Here is a 27,871-nt window from a genome sequence, read left to right on the forward strand (position 1 = left end):
GAAATGGAAATCATCAACCACAGAGGTGTTCCCTGCAATTTGGCGGCGCTCCTGATCCACAAAGCTACTTTTCTGGTTTCTTCCATTAGCCCAGCTGCAATATGTGCAGAGGCAGATTACGTATCAGGCCAAAATATTAATGTTCACAGCATTTTAAAGGCTTTGGAGCATTTAAAATGAAGAGCACTAACAGAAAAATCTTTTCAATCCTTTCATATAAAATCCCATCATTCTGAACTGACAAAAATAAATGCAGTGAACTTTCAGTGATATTGCACCATATAAAAAGGTTATTAAAAATGTATTTGAAGGACTAGCTTTGTCAATACTAATGCACTGAAGAAAGGGAGGGCTTCCCAGTTCAGGCACTGATGTACAGACTTAGTGAGGGAGTGATTACTGCAATAATAGATTCTGGTAGCTTTAAGTTAGACAGCACTTTTAGACTTCATATGCAAAGAATCGCCTTCAGTTATAAAAAGATGAGCTACTTAGTAATATTGAGATGAAATAAGAATATGTGTTTAAAGAAATTCTGCCAAGTAGATATTGGTTTGGCTCTGAAAATGTGTTTGAAAGATGGGGGGAAGAGATAAAACATAGCAGTGTAGAGGAATAGAAGAGTACTGGGAGGGATGTAAATGATTTATTGGTTTATTTGTTGATTCTTATTTCCATAGTAATCAGAAGGGTTTTTAGAGATGATCTGTACATTCCCCAAAGTAATATGAACATAGCAACAAAGTGACAGTGCATGAAAAATTTAAAGCACTATTGCCTCCACTTCAAGAACCGGGTCCACTCTCTTATCTTGAATTCAGATAAGATTCTGACCTTACCACTGACTTGCCTCTGACCCTGCCACTCATTTTGGACTAAATAACTATTTGATCAAGGTTCAGTATTACTACTACAGGGTTTGGTGCCTGTCTTTCAGGACCAAATAAAAACCAGTCAATCTTGTTTCATTGCTGTAAATGAGACTCAAATAAAATGGTAACAGAGAGAAAAAGCCAACGTTTCAAACCTTTACACTCAGACATTCAAGATGATGATAAAAGAGGTAAGAATTTATTTTTAATTATCATTGTGGTGTTTTCTGGTAATGCTCCCTCTGAAGAATACAAAAACCACTCTACTCTTCCCATTGGTTCATGCTGCCACTTTCAGTTTTGTTCTCCTCAAGCATCACAACTGGTGCATTTCTTCTGGTGTTCGAGGGAAGGTGAACATCTTTGACTCCAGGAGTCAGTCCCTGTTGAAGTGAGAAGGGTAAGTGCCAACTGCCTCAGCTGCACTGACAGCTCTCACACAGGTTTTGAACAATCCTGTTTTTGTGAGTCTCAGCTCCTAAAGGAGCTGCATTCTGTATTGCTTTATTTCAGTCTGCTTTTCCCAGATTAACTAAATGAATGGAAGTGCCCGTTAGTTCTTGAGCCATGATGGGTCTGACAGCATCTCTGCCTTGCACCTTTCAGCTGTTCACTGAAGCTTCTGAGCTCCATAACCTCTTTTACAACTGGTCTGTAGACACCAGGTGAGAGAACTATCTAGAAATCCTCTCTAAGGTCCAAGCTCAGCGCTGCAGGGGGTCATGCAACAAGTGATGCTAGAGACCCCGGGCAGCACCACTGCCCCATAGCACCCTTGCTCAAACTTCCCAGGAACACCCAACCTCTGCAGAAAAAAACCCACCTCTGTCACGACAGGGTTTTTTTACTCCTAGCCGGTACAAATCAGACACGATCTGTATGTATGTCTATGTCAGACATTCGCCCACCCCGTATCTCCCCTCCGGTGCCTCTGCTGGCTCGGCCGAAGTGCGCATTCCAGCAGCTTGATTTCCTGCGCTTGCGGAGGGCCCAGGCACCCTCCTGCGGCCCGGGCTCTCCCACGCAGCTGCGGCGGCGGCCTGGGAGTGACACGCCGGTGCTGGCGGGCTCGGAGCGGCGCAGGGCTGCGGGGCGAGGGGACAGGCCGGGCGGCGGGCGCGTTCCCGGCCGGTTCCGGGCGGGCTCCCGGCGGGCCCGGAGCGGCTCCCGGCGCGGCGCGGGCTCCCCCCGGCGGCGGCGGCGGCGAGGCCCTGTGCGGGGCGGGCCCCTCAGGGCTGGCGGCGGGCGGGGCCGGCGGCGCGGAGCCCGGGGCGCCCGGCAGGGGGCGGCGGGGAGGGCCGGGACCGGTCGTTAGACACAGCCGGGATGGCCTCTGAGCGGCGGCTCCATAGCTCAGTGGTTAGAGCACTGGTCTTGTAAACCAGGGGTCGCGAGTTCGATCCTCGCTGGGGCCTGAGGGGTTTGTTTTACTTTTTTAGCGTGGCACCAGCTCCTGACTGCACCCACGAGTAACGAGTCTGATTTTGGCTGTTTTGGTGGTGGCGGACTAGAGCATGCGTGCAGGCTCGGGGGGCTTCCTGTTAAGGGAAACGCTTTGGAAACAAATGCGTTTTGTAAAACCTGAGTGTTAGCGCTAATAGCGGTCGCCAAATTAACTCATGGCTGTGCTTCGTGCCAGCAGGGGAGGGGGGGAAACAATAACCTCTTTGGGAAGCAGCGTGGGAATGGCTGAGTAAATATTTGCACAGCTCATGTCACAATTTCCCTGATGGCAGCTTTGGCAAAATGCTGTTAGGGGTTTAAAAGGAACAAATTGCCCCTGAGTGGAGAATAAGCTGGACAGGATTATCTCAGTCTTCACAGTTTGTCAGGCAAGGCAGGCTGTTGGGTTTATTTCTGTGCTGGAGGCTGGACAGCGGAGGTGCAATGACTCTTTGCCTCTTTTTTCTCCCGTTTTTTTTTTTTTTTCTTTTTCTTTTTTTTTTTTTCCTCTTTTCGATTATAGAAAGAGCTAGAAAGCTCCACACGCAAATCGCCTTGAGCACAACACTTGAAAAACAGGCATTCGGGGTTTTTCAGAATCCTCGTCAGCTGAGAGTAGATCAAAGCTGTGAGGATGCACGGGGCTGGATGAGTTGCTGTCGTGGTGAGAGGAGCAACGCGCTCACAGGCTATTTTCCCTTGTGACTGAAGTTGTGCTATGCCAAGAGCCCCGAACAGTATTTGAATTTGCAGGGCTTTGGGGTAATTGCACGTAAGAGTTTGCATGGAATGACTCCTGGTTTGCTATATTACCTCCCCACCCCATCTGAGAAAACAGTGCTTGATCCTAATCTTAGCGTTACCACCTGACTCCCATCCTACACAATTCCTGGGTTCAGCAGACCTCCCAGAGCCCTTGTGACAATCCATGGAGGTGGTACTAAAACCCATTCCTTGGGAGGATCTGTTCTCTTCGGGGGGGTCAGGTCCAGGCTGAGTACAGTGCTTCTCTGTTGGCAGGGAGCTGAGTCTCACCATGACCAACCAGAGCACTAGCAGATCCCTGGGTGGCACAGATGCCTTCAGAAGTCACACGTGTACTTCTGGAAGCTACATGGACCTCTTCGTCTCTCGCAGGATCCTCCAGAACAAACATGCAGGAGCTCCTCAAGCGCTAGGCCCGGCACAGCCCAGGGTGTCAGTGTCCGGCTGCAGGGACCGGGCTGCGGCGCTTCAGCCCCGGGAGGGAAGACCATGCACCAGTGCTCGGCTGCGGTGTTCCCCACGTCCGCGAAGCATCACAGGGACAGGGCTCAGCTACTCCCGTTTGTCGGAGCTGCACGTGAGCTGGCGCGGGTGCTTTCCCAGAGCGCTGCCGCAATGCTCGGTGTGCCCTGCGAGGTGGGGCTGAGCCCATGTCATTACCCGAGCGGCGCTCCCCGCGCAGGGCCGCCCCGCCGAGCCCCGGGCGCTGCCGGCCCCGCGTTACATAAGCGGCGGAGCGCGGCCGATGCCGCCGCACGCCTCCAGGGGGAGAGCCAGCTCCTAGGAACGGGAGGGCGGGAGAAGGGAGGGAGAACTGGCTCCTCCGAGCGGGCGGAGCTCTCCGCCCCCGCCTCGTGGTGCCGGGCCTGGCTGCGGGCCGCGGGGCTGGGCGAGCGGCAGCGGCGGCAGCGGGGAGGGTCCTGGGGCTCGGATGCAGCCTGCTGCGGCTGCCGTCAATCCCGAGGTTTTTGCGGATGCGATGGAATTCTCGTTTCCCAAGATGTTTCTTCACAGTGAAAGAGGCCCTGACTGAAGTAGTCGTGGCAGTAGTTCTGCTGCCCCATGCACTGGGCAGGGCGGGTGCCTCCTGCGGCGGGGCAGGACGGGGCCCGGCAGGGCACGGGCTGGGGGCTCCAGCCTTCCCCTGGGACCTGGCAGTGCTGCTGTGGCAAGAGCCAGCGGTGCCGCCTCCCCTGCCTCCAGTGCTACCTCCCCCCCACCACCCCCCCCCCACCCCCCCCCCCCAGTGCCACCTCCCCTGCCTCCAGTGCTACCTCCCCCGCCTCCAGTGCTACCTCCCCTGCCTCCAGTGCTACCTCCTCTGCCTCCAGTGCCACCTCCCCTGCCTCCAGTGCCACCTCCCCTGCCTCCAGTGCATCCACGCACGGGCATGAGTGGAAAGCAGGAGATGCACCCAGGCCCTCCTCCGAGGGACACCTATATATCATTCCTTGACCCCAGCCAAGGAGTGACCCCAATATTTCCTTCATCTTCTATGTGTGGTGTCATCTGCACTCCATTTCTAGATATAACGGAAGCTTTATTAGTAGCTGTTGTTACTGAAGGTGAGAAATGCTTTGCTCAGAAACACTGAGGTGACCTTCACTAGGTCCAGTGGTGCAGTCATTGGTGATGCCATTAAAAAACTCCATATTATTTGTTTCTCCAAGCTGCGGTGGAGAGCCTGGATAGTACTAACTGTGTTTTCATTTTGCACTGCTAGCTGAGCCCCTGAGAATTACCACAGTGTCTGGAAAGACAGATACCTTGCCATCGCTGCAAGCCGTTCTGAACTCAACAGAGGTATTTCTCCTTGTTACGTTTTTTCCAGAAAATTTATACCCATCTGCTCAGTTCAACAGCAGGAGGCCTTAGACAAGAAGAGGCTGTTTTCTTCACGAGTCTACTACTTTTCTTTCAGGATATGTGAAAAAAGATGGATATATCTAAGCATATCTTACTGCAGTGTGATATCATTTTTGACAATGAGAATAGGGAATCAAAGTCAATGGCTGTGAAACTGATTTTGTCAAAATGATGTGTAATGAAATATAAACACTTTCAATATTCCACATGCTTTAATATTGTACAGATGCTGCCAAAACAACATTAATTTCTAAAAACCCCAGAAACCTCTCTCATACCAAACTTCAAACACCTTCTAAACCTGAGATTAATAAAGAGTTTCCATTTGTTTAGTCAGAAAAGAGCTAAAGAAATTCCCACTAATGTTTCTGGTTTTTCTGCAAGTACTTCAGTTGGATATCAGACTTTGGATTTGTGCCAGTGAGGTAAAGCCAAAAATGAAAATGCAGGCTTTTTTTCCCCTGAGCTAATGCAAATACAACTGTGAAGAAAGTCTTTAATGAACAGTAAAAATGTTTCCTTGTAATAACCTAACGGGTTAACAGCAACACCAAAAGGACAAATGTGTTTGTCTTCCAAAGGCACTATGTTAGACATTGCTCTTTTCTGTTCTTCTAGTTGCTAAAACAATACAGAATTCCTTGTGTGACAATCTATCCTGCTCCTAGTCAGGCTCTTCCAGGATATTCCACACTTTGATGCCTGACCTCTCATTTTCACAAATGCCCTGTTACTTTGTGTGAGTTCCTTTCATAGGGTGTCATTAACAAATTTGCAAGAGTTGTTTGAAGGGCAGTAGAAAGAAGTCTGCACATCACAATCACCAAGTATAATATTGATCCAGTATGGTGTATCCTGACGTCCATCTGAGCTGTTTTCTTGAGCCTTTTCCTCCTTCTCTGCCAAGGAATTCTCCCTTTTAAAAGGAAGTAACTAAAATAGTGCTGTTCAAAACAAGGCTCTGGCCAAATGCATAACCAGATGAAGTGGGAGCTCAATGCAATAGGACTTTGAATGATGATGCAAGGCCATCTTCACAGGGGAGTAACATTAAATAACTCTGTACTTACTGGTATTCTTGGCAAGAGACCATATTTCTGAGCCAGTTAGCTATGGATGGAGAGACAACTAATGAACCCTTCTAGTGTAGATGTTATTTATTGCAATGTTAGCCTATGAAGAAGGATGCTTAAAAAAAATGGGGGGCTCTCTGGTAAGGAAAAAATGCAGATTAATTAAACCATTAAGTGTTTGCCAGGGCAGTGACTGTTGTGTTTTAAAGAAAAATAGTGTTTTCTATATTTTCAGGAAATCTTTCGTAACATTTGAAGAGTAGAAGAAAAGCAAACAGAAATGTTTTGTTGCAACTCCCCAAGATATTTTACTAACTGCACAATATGTGATAGTAACCTTGCTAATATTTTAATATTGATGGTGCACTTCAGTAGAAAGATGTTGCCTAAGATCAAACATGGCCTTTTTTCCATGCAGTTTATAATCTAATGATGGAAACACCAGGTTCTGGCAGTACAGAATGTAGGCACAATGCAATAGGTCTGAATATAAATAAATGAATACGGCAGTAGAGGGGATGGTCCTTTAAAAATCTTGTGTGGATGTAATTTATTTTGACTTGAGAATGTCTGAAAAAGAGCAAGAAAGCTTGAGTTTAGAAAGGGTGAAGGACTGGTCATTTAGAATCTATGTATGTTATGTATAGGCAAAAAAAGTCCCTCCTGACCTCACTAAACTCAATGGACTCTTCAGATTATTACAATATTTCTGGCTTGCAGATGATCAAAAATTAGCATGCAAGCAGAATTATTCTTAGGGACCAGCTGAAGTTTTAATAAAATTTAGAACTGCAACTCTAAAGTATTAGGAAGAACAACAGATAAGTCAGCTTTCTTGACTGCTTCTGTTGGACTGCTTCTCTAAATTTACCCAGTTCCAGATTAGCTTAATATGAGCATAAATTAATTTAGAGATTGTAAATGGAGAACTTTTACTGTAAAACAAGGCTGGTGTCAACTGCATCAACCTCTGTTCGAAGCAGAGAGGCTGCTCTGCTGACAACAGAGCTGTCAGAACACTACCTAATGCTCCATGGATCTGACTGCCAACCTGCATGTATTTGATTACCTTTTGGACAGACCGGTACATAGGCTTCTCATAGGTAAAGCATATTTGTTCCTTCTGAAGATAAACAAAGGAGTTGTTCCTTCTGGTCACCAAGTTACAGACTATTTTTGGACAAGAATGCTGTTGCTTGCAATCCCCTGCTGTATTTGTGAGACTTGCTAACGACCGTGGAGCTTTCACTTGTAAACAGGCACAAATCACAGTATGTTTGTTCCCTCCTGACAGGAGGCTATCAACACATCTGCTCATTCCTGCCACAGAAAGAACCTTAATCCATACCAAAAGCCATTTCTAATAGAAATTAATACAGCTGTATAGAGACATGTCTCCTCCAACATGCTAATGCTGTGTTTGATTGAACAAAACAACAGTGAAAACTCATGCAGTTGAACTGTACAATAATATGACTATAAATGCAACCCCATTCTTCTGAAGAGTCCTCAAGGCGAGAAGGTAAAGTTTCTATGCTTAATTTACATTGAAAGCACACTGTGTTTCTTAAAGTAAATAAAATGAAGGTCCTTAAATTTAAGACACTGAAGTGCAATCCATGGGAAACCTCCCTTGTAGATTAGAAATTCATCAGCAATTTATTACTTTTTGACTATCAAGTAATGCAAGTATCACATTTTCTGTGGTCTTGTCATTTTAGAATTATCTGTGTAAGAACTTGGGATGGGCATGTTTAATTTTCAGCAAGGTATTTGCAGTTACTACTTGTAACCTGTTTTATTCTAGAAGCGAGATGAAAAAAGTCCCCAAGAACTAACTGTGCTAAGAGAAGCTACTGTACTCACAAAAATGGCCTTCCAGGAAGACTGCTGATAGTTGGAAGAGTAAAACCAGATGATCATCAATATTTAAGTCTAATTTGGTTTGTCTGGGTTTTTTTTTTTTAAGTATTTGATTTGTGAAGAAACAATAGTATTTGCATCCAGCTATCATTCTAGGTGTTATTTATATTATAGCTTCTTCACTGCTTTTTGATTATTACTCAGTTAAACTGTAAATGTTTTTAGTGAATTAGAAAGAGTTATGCTTTCTGGTGCAGAGAACCTTTAGTAACAAACCCTCCAGCCAGCAGGCTACTAAGAAGTTTGAGACAGCTTTCCCTGCTTCTTTTATGTTTTGAACAAATGGGAGTTTTCCTATGGGCAGCGGACAGTGTATGGGCAGCAGATCTCCAGGGCAGTCAGATGTGTGTGTGCCAGCAGACTGTTCACCTTGCAAAGAAGAGCTGTTTGAGTCTACTAGATTTTTTTTTCAACCACCTCGTCTGGATTTATTGGGAGGGAAAAAAGCTCCTTCAGATGTTATAATTAGCTGCTTAATAACTGCAGGCTTCTTACCAGCAGAACAGCAGGAACAGAACTGGAAAGTGCTGTCATGACTGTTCTAAAATCATCTGCTTGCCCCTTGAAGACATTTCTGCTGAATGGTGGCCTGAGCAGTGTGTCTTTGCTGCCTTCTCTGTGTACTTAGAGGGTAAACGTCTGCTTTTTCTAAAAAAATCAGGCTTTTGTGTTGCTATCCATGTGATTCTCAGAAATCACAAAATACCTGAGCGAGCATTAACTTGTTCATGTCGGGTACCAATATCTGGGAAGTTCAGCAATCTGGAGTTCAGGAGCTTGACATCTGAGTCAGTGTCCAGCACCATGGACTGCTTTTTTTCAGCAAAGCTGATCCTTTTATACTTTTCTCCAACTGTGACTTCTGGCTGTTTTATGGAAGTTTGAGCTCACTGAATCCAATGTGCAGCCTTGGACCCTGAGGTGGTCCTTCTGGACTCATGCCTCTTACTTGCTGAAGTGGTTTACTTGTTGCAAATTTGAGTCTGGGAGAGACCCAAAACATGGACCTCATGGATGATAAAGGAGTTAATGTTTGATAGCTTGAGTCCTGAGCAATCACAGCAACAGAGTCGTAAGTGGAGACAGTTTGCTTGGTGGGACATGCTGCAACACCACTGTTGCTTGTTTAGCTTAAAAATGTCACTCAGCTAATTATTTCAGTGAACCACAGAATCATAGGATGGTTTGGGTTGGATGGGGCCTTAAAGATCATCTAGTTCAAATCCCCTTGCCATGGGCAGGGACACCTTTTAGTAGACCAGGTTGCTCAGAGCCTCATCAAACCTAGCCTTGAATACTTCCAGCTCCTCTGGGTAATCTTTGTCAGTGTCTTACCATCCTCACAGTAAATAATTTCTTCCTAATACCTAATCTAAACAAAACCCTCTTTTAGCTTAAAGCCATTACCCCTTGTCCTATGCTCTTGTGAAAACTCTTTCTCCAGGCTTCTTGTAGGACCATTTATGTACTGGAAGGTACAATAAGGTGCCTCCACAGCCTTCTTTTCTCCAGGCTGAACAACCCCAACTCTCTCAGCCTGTAAAGCTTTTCAAAATGTTGCCTGTGAGATTATTGTCATTACAGTGCTAACACAAATAGCACATATTCCAAGTTCTGAGCAACAGAGAAGAAATCTCAACACAGGGCCAAATCTGGACCTGATAGAAACTGTGGAGATAAACATTAGAATCAGGGATTTTTAATGCCTAGTTTTCAATGTGATTTTCATCTCTCTGCCCCATTCTGCGCAGCTTGCTTAGTGTAAGAGCCGGTCTGCTCAATTCCCCTCCAGGCAGTTGGTGAAAAATGTTCAGATTGCTGAACATTACAGGTGTCCCTCTACACTGGGGCTGTTACAGTACAGAGCCTCATGAAGCATGGGCAGGCTGCATTCCAGCTGTGCTTCAGGGATGAGGGCAACTTGCTGTGCTGCTGTGCAGAGGAATTAGTAACTGCATTCAAGCACAGCAGCATCAATCATGAAGAATCAATTCTTGCTCCTCCCCTCAGAGCTGCAAAGTGCCAGGGGCCAGCTGCCCTCGGAGAGAGTTGATAAACACATCTGAGGAAATGTCAGACTGGTTCAGGCAAACCTAATACTCCTAAACCACTACTGACAGAAGCCTGTATCTCATCCAGCCCTCAGTGATGCTGCTGTAGCAGCTGAAAGCCTCTGATCCAGCATGTCTTTTATCCATTCTTCCATCCTGCCCTGGGCTTTCCACACATTCTTGCTCTCTTGGCTTCATGCTGCTTTGACCCTTCATTTGCATTTATCTCTTACTGTTCTAATCTGCTTTTTAAAAGCCAGTCTTTAATTTATATCTCCTTGTTGCTTTATCCCACCATAAAAGCCCTTTGTGTATGTATGTAGTGTTCAACACAGTCTCACAGACAAGTTCGATTTTTTTTTAAATGCCCCCCAAAAGTTGATGGATTTTCCTGTGATGATTTTTCAGCTTCCTTTTTTCTTCAAGACATTTATATTCCACTACTCCAGCATTTCCAGTGCCATTTAATATTCAGCTTGCCTTTTGTGCTTCCTCAGGGTTTCAATTTCCGTTTGGCTAAGGAAGAGAAACTAGGCGAAGATGTAATGCAGCTGGACAATTAGTCACTAAAAATAGTTTGCTAAAGGTTTGGGCAATACAGAGACCACTATAAATGTCAGATTTGCAGATGATGTGAATTCAGGCTGAGTAGTGTGCTTCATTCTCAGCACCCTGCTGAACAATTTACTAAGTCTGCGTTTTATTCAGCATTCCTTAACCAGCTATATTATCCTGCTATCCATAATCCCCAAAATTTCAGTTGCCCACCATGGCCTACAGAATTAAAATTAGAAATAAAATCCTAAAATAAGATTGTTGTGACATCTCTATTGTTTTGTCTCACAAAAATGATGTCATGTTTTCTTAAGTCAAAACAGCATCAGCATCAGCTATGTAGTGGTAGCTGAATTAGAGTGTAGTAAAATTAAAGTCCAGTGGAACTTAGTAACTAAACTTTGAGGCCTATTTTGTTCAGCCATGCCTCTTGGTTTATTTAATTTGCGTGAAGACAATGACAATTCACCCACACTTTGTGCTCTGTGGCAGCATGCTGAGTCAGCACTTTACTCATACCTACCTCGGAACTTCCACTGACATCATCCCGAGAAAAGGTTGGCTGGATGCTAACTAAGGACCTCAGCATTTAGCTGTCAGTGATGACAAGTCCATTAGTGCATATGTAGGTATTGTATGGATAGAACTGTACTGACACCAAATGTCAGCGAAGTGCAAGGCTAGGAGCAGGAACAAGACTAAGAGCAGGAATTACACTGTAGTTCTACTGTAGTCCTACACAAGCTTGATCTTTAGGGGTAAGTTAAAAGTTGCTGCTTTTTAGCTTGTGACATCAGAGTGGAAAGTGGCAGAGCTCTAGGCAGAGTGCTCATTTTTGGTTATGACATGCCCTGAATTTCTGAGATGTGGTTTTTGTCAAGGCTGCAGATGATTTCTAAAATTGTTTGGATTTTCCTAAAGATCTCAAATAAAAACAATTTAGTTAGTGAAACTGTTGGTTGGGGGTGTTTTTAAAGCAAGGTTATTTTATGATTCCTAATTAATTCATTACCTTTTCATGCAAAGTCATTCCTTCTTCACTTAATATTGCCTCTCAACTTCCTCTAATGTTTAGATGTGTCAAAAAAACCCCACCCCAACATCCCTGAAAGAATTTATTTGCCTCTGTTTTTTGATCCCACAATGTGAAATGTGTTTGCTAATGCTAGCCAGTAGGTTTTGTCCTGAAAAGAAGCATGAAGTTTCTGATATATCAGAGTTAGCACAAAAGAATTTTGTGATAGGAAAGAATGATAGTAAGAAAAAAGGGAGAACAAAACTTTGGAGTGTGTTTGCCCAAACCTGGTTTTTTTTCTCCTGGGGCTTCCAAAGCCCAATAACAATGCAAGGTGCCACCTAATGCAAAGATCAGACCAGTTATCTTGATAAGGCTTACCTATTGAAAAATTACTGTAGTATCTAATTACAGTGATTGTTAGCTGCATTCCAGGTTATTAGCTGTGACAATAAAATTATCAGTTAAGCTTTAAAAAGCCAGTCAACTAATTAGTTCAGGAGAACTATTCAAAACACTGTCCTTGAGGTTGTTAGAATTAATTTTTTAACATACATAGTTTTTTAACATACATAGCCTGCATTTCAGACTTAAATTCCAGGGTAGCTTGCTCTGCACAAATTGGCAAATGCCAGGACCTTGCAGTATTGTAAAGAGTAGACCAGAAGCCCTCTTGTCCTGAAGTTGATGAAGGAGTTCATTGTAATTTTAGCCAGTCACAAGAGGCAGCTGAGGTTGGGTGGACAAAGAGAAAGTGCTACAGAGGAATGACTGATGAGTCTATTAAATCCAGACGTCAGACACACATTCACACTGATACATTTCTGAGCTGCATGTCTTCCCTAATGAGGTCTCAGCAGTGGTGTCATCAGTAGTGAACTCTGTAGTGCCTCAGGGGCTGCATCTCTCTATTGCCTTGACATTCAGTCAGTACACAGCATAGTGGAAAAAAGCTACCTGTCACCTTTATCAACTTAGCCTGTGGTACAAGCACTCACAAACTGTTTTCACATTAGCATTTCTGTCATTGCTATCAACAAATGAGGGAGAAGACACCAGAGAAGATTTCTTCAGAATGCAAGAAGTGGACAAAACCAGACACTTTTCTCTTTCCCCTTGACCTCTTGACTCCTTACTAATATCTTTTTGCTGAGCTACTGTCTCTTCTGATGTAGTTCCTTTCTACCTACCAATTGCTTTGGCTGGACAATAACCTGGCATGGCAATTTTAAACTCCTGTCATCATTATTCTTCCACTCTGAGCCCCACAGAACAAATTATATTTTATGAAAAGTTGTTTTGCTAATGTAGATGCCACTGCTTTGCTGGGGGACGCAGAAGCAAGTTTGGTACAACATCTTGCTGTTACTCAAATAGTGAATACGGGCTGTAGTTTGGACCTGTGGTGAAGATTCCTCCCTTCCCTGCTTTTCACCCTCATCAAGCTGCAAGCAGGAATCTAAGAAGCCAAAGATGTCAAAAACATTGCTCTTTGACATGGGAACTTGCAATCATAGAATCACAGAATATGCTGAGTTGGAAGAGACGCATCAGGACCGTTGAGTCCAGCTCCCAGCTCTGCACAGGACACCCCAAGAATCACACCATGAGAGCATTGTCCAAATGCTTCTTGAACTCTGTCAGGCTGGTGCTGTGACCACTTCCCTGGGGAGCCTGTTCCAGTGCCCAACCACCCTCTGGGTGAAACACTTTTTCCTGATATCCAGCCTAAGTTTCCCCCAGCTCAGTTTCACACTGTTTTCTTGAGTCCTTTGCTGGTCACCACCACAGAGAACAGATCAGTGTCTGCCCCTCCTCTTCCCCTCATGAGGAAGTTGTAACTGCAATGAGGTCTCTCTTCTGTCTCCTCCAGGCTGAACAGACCGAGTGACCTCAGCTCCTCCTCACACAGCTTCCCCTCAATGTCCTTCACTGTCCTCATGGCCCTCCTTTCGACTCTAATAACTTAATGTCTTTCTTATATTGTGGTATCCAAAGCTGCGCACAGGACTCGAGGAAAGTACCTGCCATTACACTTTTGTCATAACTCAGTGTTAATTACAGGCATTCTGCCTTAGTGTTGTTTCTTTCAGAGGAAATCTTGCCCCTTTTTTGGAGTGTCCCCTGTAGACAAGCCTTTAGGTGACTCTTGGTAATAACCTAATTTCTGTGACTCCACAAAGGCCCCAAGCAGGACCTGTAGATCAGTTTCTACTTGAAGTTTGATCCAATAAGAGAAGTTATAATTTAAAACCCTCCTAAGGGAGGGATGAGTCTTGCATAGTGTAGCAGCTGTCCCTGACCTTGCTTACTGAAAGAGAATGACCCATAAGAAAACTCATAGAAAAACAAGCATTTCAGTCACAAAATATTTATTATTAAAGATGTAGTTTTACTTCATGGTAAGAATGGAATTTACAATTTGATCTCCTGTTTTTAAAGACAAGAAAAGAAATAGTCATAGCTGCTTTTATTATTAAAGGACTATTATTGTATATTAAGAATTCTAAGAAGCTTAGAAAAGTCTAAGGAAGATACATAAAAATATAGTGAACTATATCCAGATGTAATACAAGGCTTAGGCACATGTGAACCAGTCCAATGTGATCCAATTAACTATGGCAGCCTGTCAGCTGAAGTTACTATATGGGACTGCATGTATGCCTCAATTGCTCAGATAATTGCTCAGTTTGTATATGTCAGTTGATAAAGATCCCTAACCTAGGAATATAATAAGTAACTTACTGAAATTCTGTGTAAACAAATGTACATCTCTTTTTAAACAAATGTACTTGTGCAAAATAATGCATGTTGTGTGTTCAAAAAACATCTTTTTTTCTTCCCAAATTATCTATTTTATGTTAATTTCATATATATCAAAATTTTGATCTTGTAGTTAATGACCTGAAAGTATCAATTCAGTCACTGTGGATTTGTATAAATGCATTATTGTGCAATCAGTGAATCGGTGAATATTTTTATAAAATTGCAGCTACTTCAAATTCTAAACTGTAAAGACCGACTGGGTGAACTCACACGGGCATGTGCCTCTGCCATCTGGGACTAATTGTTACCAGACATTCATCACAGGGCTTGTACAACCAGATTGAATTTGTTTGCTGTACCTCAAGGACAGGTATTTGTCCTTCCTTTCTACTGACATGTTGAAGAAGATGCTTTTTGAGGTACCTTCTGAGAAAGATTTTTTTTCCACCTGCCAGAGTCATAGGATCTTCAAGCCAAAGGGCACCAGGGAAGAGAAACTCAAGCACAGCCAGATGCCACAGGGATGTAGCACAATACCGACCGCTGTTTCCTAGAAATAGTTTGGTTTACAGATGGGGATAAAATTGCTAATTGCATCAAAAGTCACTGACAATCAGGGTCACTAGAACACAGTTGTGGCTACCTTGGTCTGCCCTGACAGCACCAGTCACCCTCACAGGCAGAGAACTAGCTTAGTGGCTGCCTATGCAGAATTGTCTTATTGCTTCCAGGTGAACCCTCTGTCTCCAACTTCCCTGGTTTTTCCAGTGATAAGTGTGGATAAGGTCTGGCACCCTTCCTCTGCACAGGGCTGCTTTTGCTGCTGGCAGGAAATCACCCCTTCCCATTACAGGTGTACTGAGAATGAGATTTCAGTATTTCAAAAGCTGATGCAATTTCAAACTGGAATTGAGTATAATATTGACTATTCTTGAAGCAGGTCTTTCCCACAGCTGGCAGGCTTATTTTATGGTGATAAAATAAAAGCCATATTCCCCAAGTTTGTGGAAAAGGTTGTCTGAGATTGCCACAACCTCACTAAACTGAACATCCATTTTCTCTACTTACCTTCTTCCATCCAAAAAGGCAAATTATTCTGAAAAAAACAAGTTATTCACTTGGAAATAACTTAGCTTGGTTTGACACACTTTATTTTGATAAATACAAGCTGACTGTTTCTTACTGTGTTTATGTCTCTAGATGCGTATACACAGAATGTTTTATATTTTGTTGTGGTATCACTCCAGGTATTAAACTTGGACTGACTAGCCTACAATTTTCCATGTTTTCCTTTTCCCTTTCTGCACTATAGTCATTCTCATCAGTCCTCTTTGTGTCCTCAAAGTAGTTCAGATTGTTTCAATTATTTCTTAATCTTCCAAGGTGGATTTCAGCAAGCTCCATTATCATGCACACATCACAACTAAATATCTGCTATCTGTTCTCTCCTAATTCTAGCTGGTGTTCCACACCACTGAAATGTGTTAAGAATCTGATCACAGATACTCTTTTAATGAAGGCTCAGGCACTGAACACTTTGTCCTTTTACATTCCTTCATAAATTTTTCACCATTCCTGCTTAAGACCAGTGAAATGTTCTTGGTCTTTTGTCCTTACTATATTTATAAAAACTTTTCTCACTTTCTTTAATGTCCTTTGCTGGTCACGTCTCATTTTATGCCTCAGATTTTCTGATGTTATCTGTAATCACTTTATGTTCAGTGAGTGTCTGTGTTTCCATTTTTAAACAGTAAATTTTTGATTTTCAGGTCATTAGTAAGCTATTGATGTTCTTGATATAAAGCATTTACGATATATCTTATCTCTCCTCTGCAGAGGAATAACCTGTGATTGTTTCAATACGGAGCACTGCTATATTCTATTCCAAAAATGGCAGAAGACTATTTCAAGATTGTCTGAACCCTTTTTCCAATTTTATTTTATAAAACAGAAGTCGCAGCAAATCAATCCCATTTCAGAAGAATGTGGATTTTGACCAACTGCATACAAGACTAAAATAAGATTTCATCAGACTTTTTGGAGCCAACTTCTATTTTAATACCAGTGCTTCAAAAATGTGTAGCATCCACAGGAACAGGGGAAAGAGGAAATAAAAACAGTCTGAATATATCTAATATGAGCAGAACTTTAGATAATGCTCCATTACAGCAATGCTATTGAAGACTTACTGACAATTGATATCCGGCAGAGAAAGCCTTTCTTGCCTTCTGCAGTATAAAATTGCATGTGGGAGATCCATATCAAGGAACAATCATTGTGCCCTAAGGCATTTCCATGGGGAATGCAGATCATTAGGACTGTGGTACCAGATGGCATAGCTGTAAAACCTTCTCTATATGCCCTAGTTATCCCTGATAATCTGCCAGGTCTGGTTTATATGTGAGCTGTGTACCCTTTTTCTGGAAAACTTGGGTTTTTTGTTTCTAGCTAAGGTGGTGAATTTTCTCATGTGTATAAAGTCCAACTAAGACCAAATCAGTCAATGAGAACTGTCAAAATAGTGGAAGATGCCTTTTTTGGAAAGAGTAGAGCTTAGGCCCAATAGATGTATATCTGATTTTTACACATTAATTGCCTTTGGAATTCTTTCCTGATATTCTGTGTTTCTTAATTTAGATAGACTGTAACTCTAGCATGTTAACATCTGTGTTAGATCCCTATTCTGGAGGTTCACTTTACTGCTGAACTTAACCACAGTGATGGAGCAGTCATAGGCTCTGACCCACCATGGACCCTGTGCCTCAATTTGGCATGGCAGAGTGTTTCCTCATTTGCTATCCTTTGGGTCTGTGGAGCCCCACAGTCCAGCTGTCCTCAGCCCTGAGATCTGTGCTGACTCCCCAGCTAGGTTAAGGTCATTCTCCCACAGAACATCTCTACTCTTACCTTCAAAGATACTCAGGTTAATGATTGCATCTTTCAAAAACTGGAATTTTCATTAGGTTTTGCACATCTCTATAAAAGCTCTTTTAAATTTGAACCATTTTGCCAGTAGATACAGTACATGAGATGTGCAGCTCTAAAGACGGCCCATGGCCAAAACCTGCAAAATTACCCCTAAGTTTTGCTGTCTCATTTAAGAAAACTTTTGACTCTAATAATAGAGTCTTCAACAAATTAGAGCCTTCCTACTCCTTTGGCTAATTCCAGAAGTTTGTCTAAGACTGATTTCCCCGAGGATTTTCTTCTCGCCACTCTGCCACTTCCAATTCTCTGGATGGTTACAGCAGATAAGCATCATTAGCAAATCAGTAGAGTTTGGCAGGCTGTCTTCATTTTCCTGCTAGGGCAGCATTATGCTGTCACCAATAGTCCCTCAGTACTCTCAGATTTCACAGCAGACACCGAGGCACAGCGCCCATCTCTTCTAAATGAACTGTGTGATCCAGCTGGATCTAGTCTTGAAAAAGCAGATCCTATGGCTCATTTTGGTGATTGGGGGGAGGTGAATGCCACTGACTCTGCTGGTGCTACCTCAGTCCTGGCAGTGACAGAAGAAAATGAAATATATATGGGCACTTGTGCTGTGCAGCTTGGCAGGGCAGGATGGTGTTAAGGGCCCAGGGCAGCACACTCTGGAAAGCTGTGCACTCTGAGCGGGCTCCAGTGGGTTAGTTCTCCTTTCAGGCTGTGCACAGTACATGAGCCAAATGCTGAGCTCTTCTGATGTAATCAGAAGTATAGAGTAACAAACTTGAGTAAGCTTATAGCCATATGGAGAGTTGATAAAGTCAGACCAAGTATATTGGTTTATACAGATAGGTCAGGCTGTCAGGAGAACACTGTATGACTGACAGAAAGCAAAGGATATTTTTCTCACAGACAATCAGTTGTTTGATAAAAAATAAATACTTCCAAAACACACAATACTCCTGACAGGGAATATATTATGTGTCTAAAATTAGAATGAACCTAACTTAACAACTGAAAATACTCATATGACTGAGATGTGAGGAGTAAGTGTTAATGATGTACAGTTCTGCTAATTCTCAGATTAGTTATATGCTGTGACTTGTATATATAAAAATACAAAAGTAGAAGAGATGTTCTCAGTCAGCCTGATGAGGTGATGGTACATAGCTTCCTGCAATTCTAACAGGCATTCCAGGACAGGATGTGTTTGACACATGCTTTGCTAAGATGCTGGATGAGCTGGAGGAATCTGCAATTCCCGCCTCTTCTCCCGTGGTGGTCCCGCCTCCCACCAAGGTGGCTGTCCTTCATCCAGCAACAGCAGCAGTGACAGCTCCTCCAATAACGATGGCTCATGGGACAGCTCTGAGGAGGAATGAGTGCAGCACTTCCTGGAGCTCCAGCAGCAGGTACTGCATCTGGGGCGGTGGGTTTGGGATGGCCTGTGGGTCCTTCTGGAGCTTGGTGACCTTGGGGTCATAGCTCAAAGTCATGGTCTTTCCAGTTGTGTAACAGTGACTGTCAGCTGCCAAGGGCTTCAGAACTGTTTGGTTTCAAGTAAAACACAAAGAAATTGGTGCTCTTCAGGGTGGTCCTTCCTGTTAAGACACAGGATTTGGCTCCCAGTGGCAGGAATTTGCTGCCTGCCCTTGGGTGAGGTCTTAACAGTTGGACTTGGGGACATGGTTTGGGTGTGATGATGGTGGTGTTGGGTTGATGTTTGGCTTCATGATCATGAAGATCTCTTCCAACCCAGATGATTCTGTGATTCTGTGACTCATGGTATGATAGATACAGTCACTTCTGAGGGCATTTGGTTTTTATTCAGGGACTCAGCTTTTTGGATGCACTTGAGGCAGACTGACATGCTCATGATCTGGTGTGTCTTAACTCTGAACTTTAAACCAGCTGTGTCAACTCACTGCTCAAAGCAGCTGAAAATATCAGACTGTCTTATAGTTTAGTCCAGATGGGACTCAGATGAGTTTCTTAGAACAGTTGGCATCTCAAATGAAAAAAAATCTTGCAGATAATCAGAAAAAGATTGAAAGATCAAATTAAAAAATAAGCACAGGAAGAAATTTGAACCCTTTTGCATTTCTCTGACTGTAGTGTATTTACTTTTCTGAGATACCTTGGATTGACTGGTCTTTTTTTATTATACTGCACCCCAACCCTACTATGTGTTAAAATACTTAGCTATAAAAAATGTATTTAGATATAAAAGTTATTATACTGTAAATGCTTAAGACAAATACCAAGGCTGCAGACAGAAAGATTCTGTCTGATTGCCAGGGTTACACATTGTGGAAGCAAAGCTAAACTGGGGATTAACATGAGAGAAATGGAAGCATAGAGAGTAAGGTATTGAAGGAAATTAAAAGAATGATTACATAAAGTTGGAAAATACGACATTACTGAAAACATTCCTTATTGCTGAGTTTTGTTTTAGGTGAGTATCTAGAGTTTATGCTGAAGCTGGTCAGAGTCATCTGGTTCTGTGAGTATTGCTCAGTCTTGATTTAAGTAATACAAGGTTCCACTGATCTTGATAAATTTCTGATTTTGTAGATTATTGACTTTGCTCTTAGTTATGCTTGATTCTTTTCTGGGAGAGTTTAGCTATGGCTGCTAATACAGTTTAGTGCAATGCTGTTAATTTTTTGTGTTCCTCTGCCAAAAACTGCATTGTGCTGATACTAAAATGCTCTTCCCTGGCCCCAAACAGTTTCCACTCTCTGAGTGGGCACTTTGAATTAATTGTGATGGTACTCTGATATCCCTGGACTGTAACTGGAGATTAGCAAAGGGAAGGCAAGGGTTTTAGGCATGGTTGGATTAGATACAATGGGCAGAATATGCCACATAATTATATTTCTAATAAAAAGGTTGGAGTATGGGTCTCTCCACTGGCTATTGAAAATCAGCTTCAGGAAACATGAACACTGTGTGTTCTGGCCCTTCCTGACTGGAGCCATCACTTCTCCATAGATCTATATTATTCATCATGGATAGAGCTCCTCCAAATAAAGTCCCCCAGGCTGTGCAAGTGGTACATAATGAAACCATAACAGTTCTGTTGAGCCTACAGGTACTTAATTGTATGGCTGAGATGTACTACTACCTTTTACAAATTTCACAGTCTACTTGTATATGAAAAGGTCCTTATATAATGAGTTTTAAATCTGGTGCCCATTGCTGCTATTCAACTTGATGCTGGATTCATTGTTCTCATGTGCAAAGGGAAAGGAACAAGGAATAGTGACTGACCTCAAAAATATCCTTCATGGTTTGTATATAAAACCTGTACCCCCGTAGTTATCACTGAATTTCACAGGGAAAGAAATAAGAATACTTCAAATGGATTTTATTACTTGAAAGAACCAAAACTCTTAGGATTATCTGACTTGGTTGGCTTTCCCTCACTTTAGAATCTCTAGAGCTGATTTTTTTCAGTTTGTAGTTGTTAGATGATTAGTCTTGATCACTTTAGAAAGCAGTGTGGGATTTTTCACCACAAAGCCAGTCTCCAAGTTTTTGGCTCTTTTTTATGTATAATACAAGCTGGTAAGAACTGCAGTTGAAAGGAAGGAAGAAAAATGATGAGAGTATAAATAAAATGAAAATTTATTCTTTAGATTTTCTTTGTAACACAAGTTCGAAACAATTTTGACTGAGCATTTAAAGAGACAGGAAATGAGAAAGTGGACAAAATATTGAAAATTTTTTGTCCTTGAGTTATTTTTTATATAAATGCAAAGTCAAGGAAGAAAACTTGTTTATAGGTTAGAAATTCTTTTTTCCCCTCTACTATGCATTTCCTGTTTTTAAATCAAGCATAATGAGGAAATTATGGTGAGGAAATCATGGTGAGCTAGTGAAAGGACTTGCTTTTGTTCTGTTTTAAACACTTTGGTGTTTTGTGTTGCCTGTTTTCAACATAACACAGAATGGGTCAGGTTGCAATGTCCAGTTCAACCTCCCTGCACAAGCAGGGTCATCCCAGAGCACACGGCACAGGATTGCATCCACTTGGTTCTGAAATGTCTCCAGTGAGGGAGACTCCACAGCCTCTCTGGGCAACCAGAGTTACCTGCATGCTGGGTCAGCTGCACAGCAAAGTTTTCCCTCATGTTCAAGTGGAACATCTTGTGCATCAGTTTCTGGTGCTGCCTTTTGTCCTATTACTTGGCACCACAAGAAGAGCTTGACTCTTCTCTTCTTGAACAAAAACATTTAGTTGGGGGAAAAGGTCTAATCATTGTTTTCACTGTTAAAAGCCCAACACTCCACTCCATAAAGGAAATGCTGAAAAATCTCCCCCAAGTAGGAACAGCTCATACCTGGCATTTTGATATGTTCAAGGTGGTAATAATATGTAATACCTTAGTTTTATTTGTTGTGCAAAAAAGTTGTTCCCTTGTAGTTTGTCTTTCACACTTTACTAATTGAAAGTGGATGAAGATATTTTTTCTCTTTTGTAAATCAGTATAAAAGGCCTACTCTATCCACATTAAACTTACAAGTATTTACTTGGCTTTTCCTACCCCTTTCAGCATGAATTCAGTGGACTGAAACATGCTTGCTGGGTCTGGATTCTTGTTAGATATCACTAGATACCAGGTATGCTTAGTATTTGATTAAGATGTACTTAAAGTAAATGTAGGATGCTGCTAAAACTTTACCAATGTTGTAGCTTTTTTCTCTAATCGATGTAGTACCAATTCTCCAGAATACTGCTGGTTGTGCTCCACAAGACACAAGAATACTCAGGTCAGTAATGGCTCCAGATGAGCACAAAGACTACCTCTTCTTCCCTAGGAACAGAGCCATCAGCTTGATAAATGTGTGCATTTCTAACTTCTGTAATTCTGTCCTGCTTGTGTGCACTTCCCACTATTTCAGTGGATCACAGCATTGTTTTCCCTACCATGTAACACCTTGTGGAGTGGCAATGTGAGCTATTAAATGGGCTGTTGCTTTTCATCTCTGTGGAAGCAACATGCTTGTTAGATGAAGTTACTTGAGAATTTATAAAGTGCACTGGAATCATTTGGGAGTGTAAAGCTCTCAAGCAGGATAAATATTTTTGTAAATTACTGGAGTCTGACATCTCCGATGCTATTCTGATTATTTTCAAAAGATATCTACAAAACAGTATTTCTCTGAATTAGTCTTTGCTCTTAGTTACAACTTATTAAAATAGTACTTTGTCACAAAATTTTGTTTCTAGAATTCCTATGCTTCTCTTAGGGTAATATCAGTTTGTACCTCTGCAGTCTCTGACACTGTTGTTATTCCTACTCCTGAATTTCCCTGCTTCTCCAGCCTCTGCTAGAGCTGCATGCAGGAGATGTTCAAACAAATTACTGACCAGACTTCTTGAGGCAACGTGTCCGGGTTTTTTAAGTTTAAAATAATTTTTTTCCTTAGGTTTATCCCAAAAGATGAATGACTCTTATATTACTCTTTTTTTCTTGAGGCTGATGATAGTCTGGATTGTATCCTGTTGGGATGGAGTGGTGATGGGAGAAATGTGCTGTAAAGTGCAAGATACTAATTTTTTTCTGGTGGTTTCTTAGATATGGCTAAACTGATGCAAGCAAACAATATTTTTCCCTTCCAACCACTTCCATCCTCCATCTCCTTCCTTACTAGCACCAGGCTTCTTCCTTGGCAGCCTGTAAGCTGAGCTTTCTTCTCACTGGCTGTGAGCAGCTTCAGGCACTTGGACAGTGAAAGCACTGTGTAACCTCCCAGATAGCCTACATATATCCCACCCAATCCAGCTGTGGTAGAGCCATTATTTTCAATATTGTCAGCAAATGCTGGGAAGCACTTACTGACTGAGAGAGTTAAATTGCTCTGAAGCTTCACAAGCTGTTGCAAAACCAACTTCTGGCTGCTTCGGCTCTGAGTGTGGAAGCCTTACCAATATGAGTGAGGGTGAAGTAGATGAGCCTGTACAAAGCTTTATAAAGGAACTTGTATATTTCTAAAGTAAACAAAAATGCCTAGCACATTTTCTGAAGACCTGTCCATAACCCAATGTCGCACCTGTATTAATGTGCATCAGGAGCTGAAGCCATTTTCCTGTGCCCTCCGTGTGGTGTGTTAAGGAAGCTTAGCCAGTGCAAGCAGCCAGGCTGGAGTGAACTACTGGCCATCAAAAAGATTTAGGTTGCTTTAAATAGACTTGTGGGAATCTGAAATACTTTAATCGCCTAGCTTGCAGCAAAGCTTTTGCAGTGTCTGGATTTATTTATATTCTCCTCACATCCTCCAGAGCAAAAGATAATGATAACATTTCCTTCTACCCCACTAACTTTACATAATTATTGTACAAAGGTTTTTGCACATGTCCCCAGACTTAAAGCATGGTGACAGGACTGCCTGTGCAGAACAGAGGATCTGCTCACTCGAGTAAATAGAAAGTGAAGAGTCAGGATTAGATACATATTTTATGAATAAGCAATATGTGGAAAACAATTACTGTCGTGAAAGAGTAGGTGGTTCATTAAATTTTAAAGTCGAAGAATTTGAAACTATCCATTAGCTATGGCATGGTAGGTTTGCCCTGGCCTTGGACAAGGGTAATGGTGAGGTGGAAATCTCCTTGCCCTGAGGAAGGCACCAATGTATATGATAGACATTACATAATAACTGCATCATCAGTATCCACCACAGACATTGTTTTGGCTATTTCAATGACCTTGTTGCATTCCCAACTCAGTTGCTTTTGTGGTTACCATGATTTGAACTTGAACTGCATGTTTGTCTGATACAGGAAAGGGTTGGATGGAGCTCTGATCAGCCCAGTTCAGGGTCCCAGTGCCTGAACTCTCAGCAAAGCACACACTGCCCTGCATTTCCTTCTCCCAAACATGGACTGCTGGGCTTAGCAGCAGGCAAACATGGATGAGGAGCTCTTTGTCAGGGCATTAATAGGCCTTACAGGCCCCAGCCTACCCAATTTGGGGTCTCACTCATCCCACCAACAGCCCATGTCAGCCTCCTGGGGCCATCAGCCCCTGTGCCAGTGATGCCACAGCCCTGCTCTGCTCAGCCATGGGTCCTGCTGAGCCAGGGCTGCTCCTGGTGTCCCCAGTGTCCTGCCTCTGTCTGGGGCAGTGGGATCAGCCCAGGCTGCCCTGGGACACCCCACACCACAGGGAGCTGTCAGCTGTGGCTGCACCCCACTGTGTCCTGTCAGTCCCACTTCCAGCTCACACTGGGTTTTCTTAAAAAAATGTGAAATGCAGCTGGGTATTTATTTTTATCAGAAGGGTCAACATAAAGCACATTAGGGAATACTCTTTCATGACTTACAGGCAGACAGGTCTCCCTGTAGGATGAAAAAAGTGTCCTGCGGGGTTGGTGCCAGTCTTAACTTGCATATCTGTATAAAACATGTCAATGTCTTATTTCAGAACCCCCAACCCAGCTGTTTCCTCCACATATTTTTCACTTCATTGATTTTTAATTTAAGTTTTTCTTTAGTGTATGATACCCACAAAAGTTTGAAATTTTAATCCCCAAGGGGCATCTTTGAGTGACACGTGTCAGGCTCCTGCTGATGGTGAAGAAACACCTGGAGTAACTGATTGTCTTGATCTGGACATTTTGGGTGGCCACCCAGGCCTGTTAGAGAGCCGCCAAATTAACAGAAGAGAGCAGACTCTCCTGCATAGAATACTTCTGAGATTTTGCTGCTTCTCTGAAGTCAGAAAGCAGAGACCTCTGAACACAGCTGTCCTACTAGGCAGGTTCCAGTCTCTTACAGAGGTAAATCTGTAATTCACAATATCTGAGCCTTGGTCTTGAACACCCGAAGTCTTGTGGGCTAAAGTACAGAAATAGTATTTCAGTTTGGATTCTGTGTTTTCATGGTATTCAGCTCTAAGTGTAAAAACATCAGTAGTCATAAGACACCTCCTACTCAAATAGTCATATTCATGTAATCACAAGGACACAGAGGAAAAAAAAGTCACTTGATTTGGATGAGTTTTCTATTAATTTTCAATGCATCTTGGGCACACACAATGGTGGGTATTTTGATATACATACACACATATGTTAACATCCTACCACCTCTGTTAAAATACTCAAGTGACACTTTAAATGGTGTAAATGTAGTTCCATATACATACATAGCCCGAAATGACACTAAACTTAAGGTGAAGAGCAAACAGCTTTAAAAAAGTATCATACTGTTGAGGCTCTTTGTGGACCAAATACAGGTTATCTTCTTTCTGCAAGGAACAACAGGTTCAACCAGGAGCTTCTGCAAGGTCAAGAATTACTCAGCAGCAAAATATTTTTTTTGTAAGGGCAAATGAAAAAAAAAGATTGGATTTGACTGACGTACTTAAAGCTGTATATCATACAAAATGCATACAAAATACAAAATGTAAATGCAGAAGTGGAGATGAAACTGTTATGTAGATTTCTGACTTCCTTTCCCTCTTCCCAAGATGGCCTGGACTATTCATGTAGCTAACCTGGTGCTCCGCATGACTGCTTTGTTTTGCACACAGTGCATCATGCCCTGCTCTATCCCAGCTCATGCTAAACTTGGTTGATACGAATGTAATGGTCCAGGATCTCTCTGCATGGGAGCTTCCTGTAACACACTGAATGGTAAAAAGAGATCGGTAACATTTTTGGTATAAAAAGTATTTTTTGATATAAAAGAGATATATTTTTTAGTATTAAGTATTTTTGGTATGAAAGAGATCAGTAAAATTCAAGTTAAAAAACCCAACTAATTTGCACTGGACTGAAAGTAATGAATTTCCAAATATTTCTATTATGGCTTCAAATTTCATTATTTGACCTTGGAAGACGCTTTCTCCCAAAACTGACATTTTATCCCATTTTATCAGTTATTGAGACCTATCTATTTCATCGAATTTTTCTCAATGTCCCAGTGTTGTGTTAGGTTAACAGAATTTTAAAAATACAGCAGCTAACTGCTTTGCATGCAGCTATAAAACCAAATGTGGTGTTAGAAAGGATGAATAGGGCCCACATTCAGCTGCTGTTTGTGTATTAATTTGCCATAAAGAAATAAAATGTTATATGCACTTGCAAAAACAAATTGCATTAAAAAAGGCTGCTTAGATTTCCTGTTTATTACCCTTTAGCCAAGATTTTTAGAATATGCAGTGCCTATGTGCAAGATACACTAGGGGGCTTTGTGTTTATCATTAATCTGTTTGAAATCTGGACATTTGTAGTGTCGGTGATTAAAAACTCTCAGTGTTGTCTTGTCTGTTACATTCTGTTTCTCAAAATGGCAGAGGTTCACAGAATCAGCATAAAGAAAGCAATCAGACATCTGTTGGTCTGATACAAGCCGGGACTGATAAGTCCTTCACATACAGAAGCAGATATCCACATTTCTCACAGTTCTGCACAAAGATCACATCATAGGGTCTTTGAATAACAAGAGGAGCTAGACCCAGCAGCAGTCACTCACTTGCCTGACCCATCTGTTTTGTTCACCATTCAGTGGTAAAAAAAAAAGGGCATTGTAACGACCTGGTTAATGTATTTATTGATCTCAGATACCTGAAAGCATCCGAGGCATGTGCAGCTTCTGTATCAGTGTGAGTTCATCAAACTGATAGTTCTTCATCTGGAAACTGGTGTGGGTCTCAGCTTTGTGTCTGTGTGTGCACATGCATGCACATTGCATCTGCAGTGTTATATACACAGTTGATTTGACATTTGCCAACATTTCTCAATACTGAGATTATTATTTTGGGACCATGAAGAATAAAGAGGTAAATCATGGCTTAAAAGCTGCACTGCATGGTGTGCACTGCTTAAAATGGCCCTCTTACTCTTTGTTCATTTGACATAATACTGATAGAAATTCTCCAATGTGATCTGTAACAGAGAGCAGTATTAGGTGTATCACTATCAAAGGTAGATTTCTTATGCTACATTTTTATTCAAATTTATTGAAAAGGCCTGAAAATTTCAAATGCTTTTGCATATGTATTAACATTTAAGAGCCAGATGAGAATTCTGTCTGGCTGTTCTGACTTAGTGCATTGAATGACTAATGGGATGAAAATCAGGAAATCTGGGCTTATATCCATTTTGTTGTTTTTTTGTCTGTCTAAATTTTTTTAATCTGTTTGTGCCTGAGTTTCTCCTTCTCTAAAAGGAGGACCATTTCACTTGTCCATATTTGTAAGGTATTTCAATACATCTACTAAATTTGGTCCATCAGTGGAAAGTTTTATTTATCATCTCTTGTTCAGTGCCTGCTGCTCATGGACATTTGGGAAATGGATTAATCAGATGCAGGTGCACGGGTGCATTTGTGAGATTATTTCTGTTCAAGAAGTAATTAAAAAACCTCAACATATTTCTGAAGATGTTGAAAGAAAAAATAATGTAAAATTTAACAAAGGACTAAAGTCTCAAGAGTGTAATGAGCAAATTTTGAGGAATTTAACAAGTTAAATACACATGATAAAGTTGACCGCTTTGCACCTCAGTTTCTTTGTCTTCAGAATGGGATTAGGGAAATTAATGGCTTCCCAATAAAGCATCAAGAATTCAATCATATCTACCCTGTATGTCAAAGATGCA

General features: G+C 42.0%; 1 protein-coding gene and 1 non-coding gene across 2 annotated transcripts in view; one reads left to right on the forward strand and one right to left on the reverse strand.

Moving 5' to 3' along the window:
- The window catches only part of ZC3H14 (zinc finger CCCH-type containing 14), a 503,257-nt gene that overhangs the window by 245,885 nt on the left and 229,501 nt on the right, over window positions 1–27,871 (reverse strand). The gene's annotated exons all lie outside the window — the stretch shown is intronic.
- TRNAT-UGU (transfer RNA threonine (anticodon UGU)) lies at window positions 2,215–2,287 on the forward strand. Its single transcript has one exon. It is a non-coding gene; the product is annotated as a tRNA-Thr (tRNA).

The sequence above is a fragment of the Lichenostomus cassidix genome, chromosome 5, assembly GCF_008360975.1.
Source record: "Lichenostomus cassidix isolate B80296 chromosome 5, HeHo_3.0, whole genome shotgun sequence".
NCBI classification, from domain to species: domain Eukaryota; kingdom Metazoa; phylum Chordata; class Aves; order Passeriformes; family Meliphagidae; genus Lichenostomus; species Lichenostomus cassidix.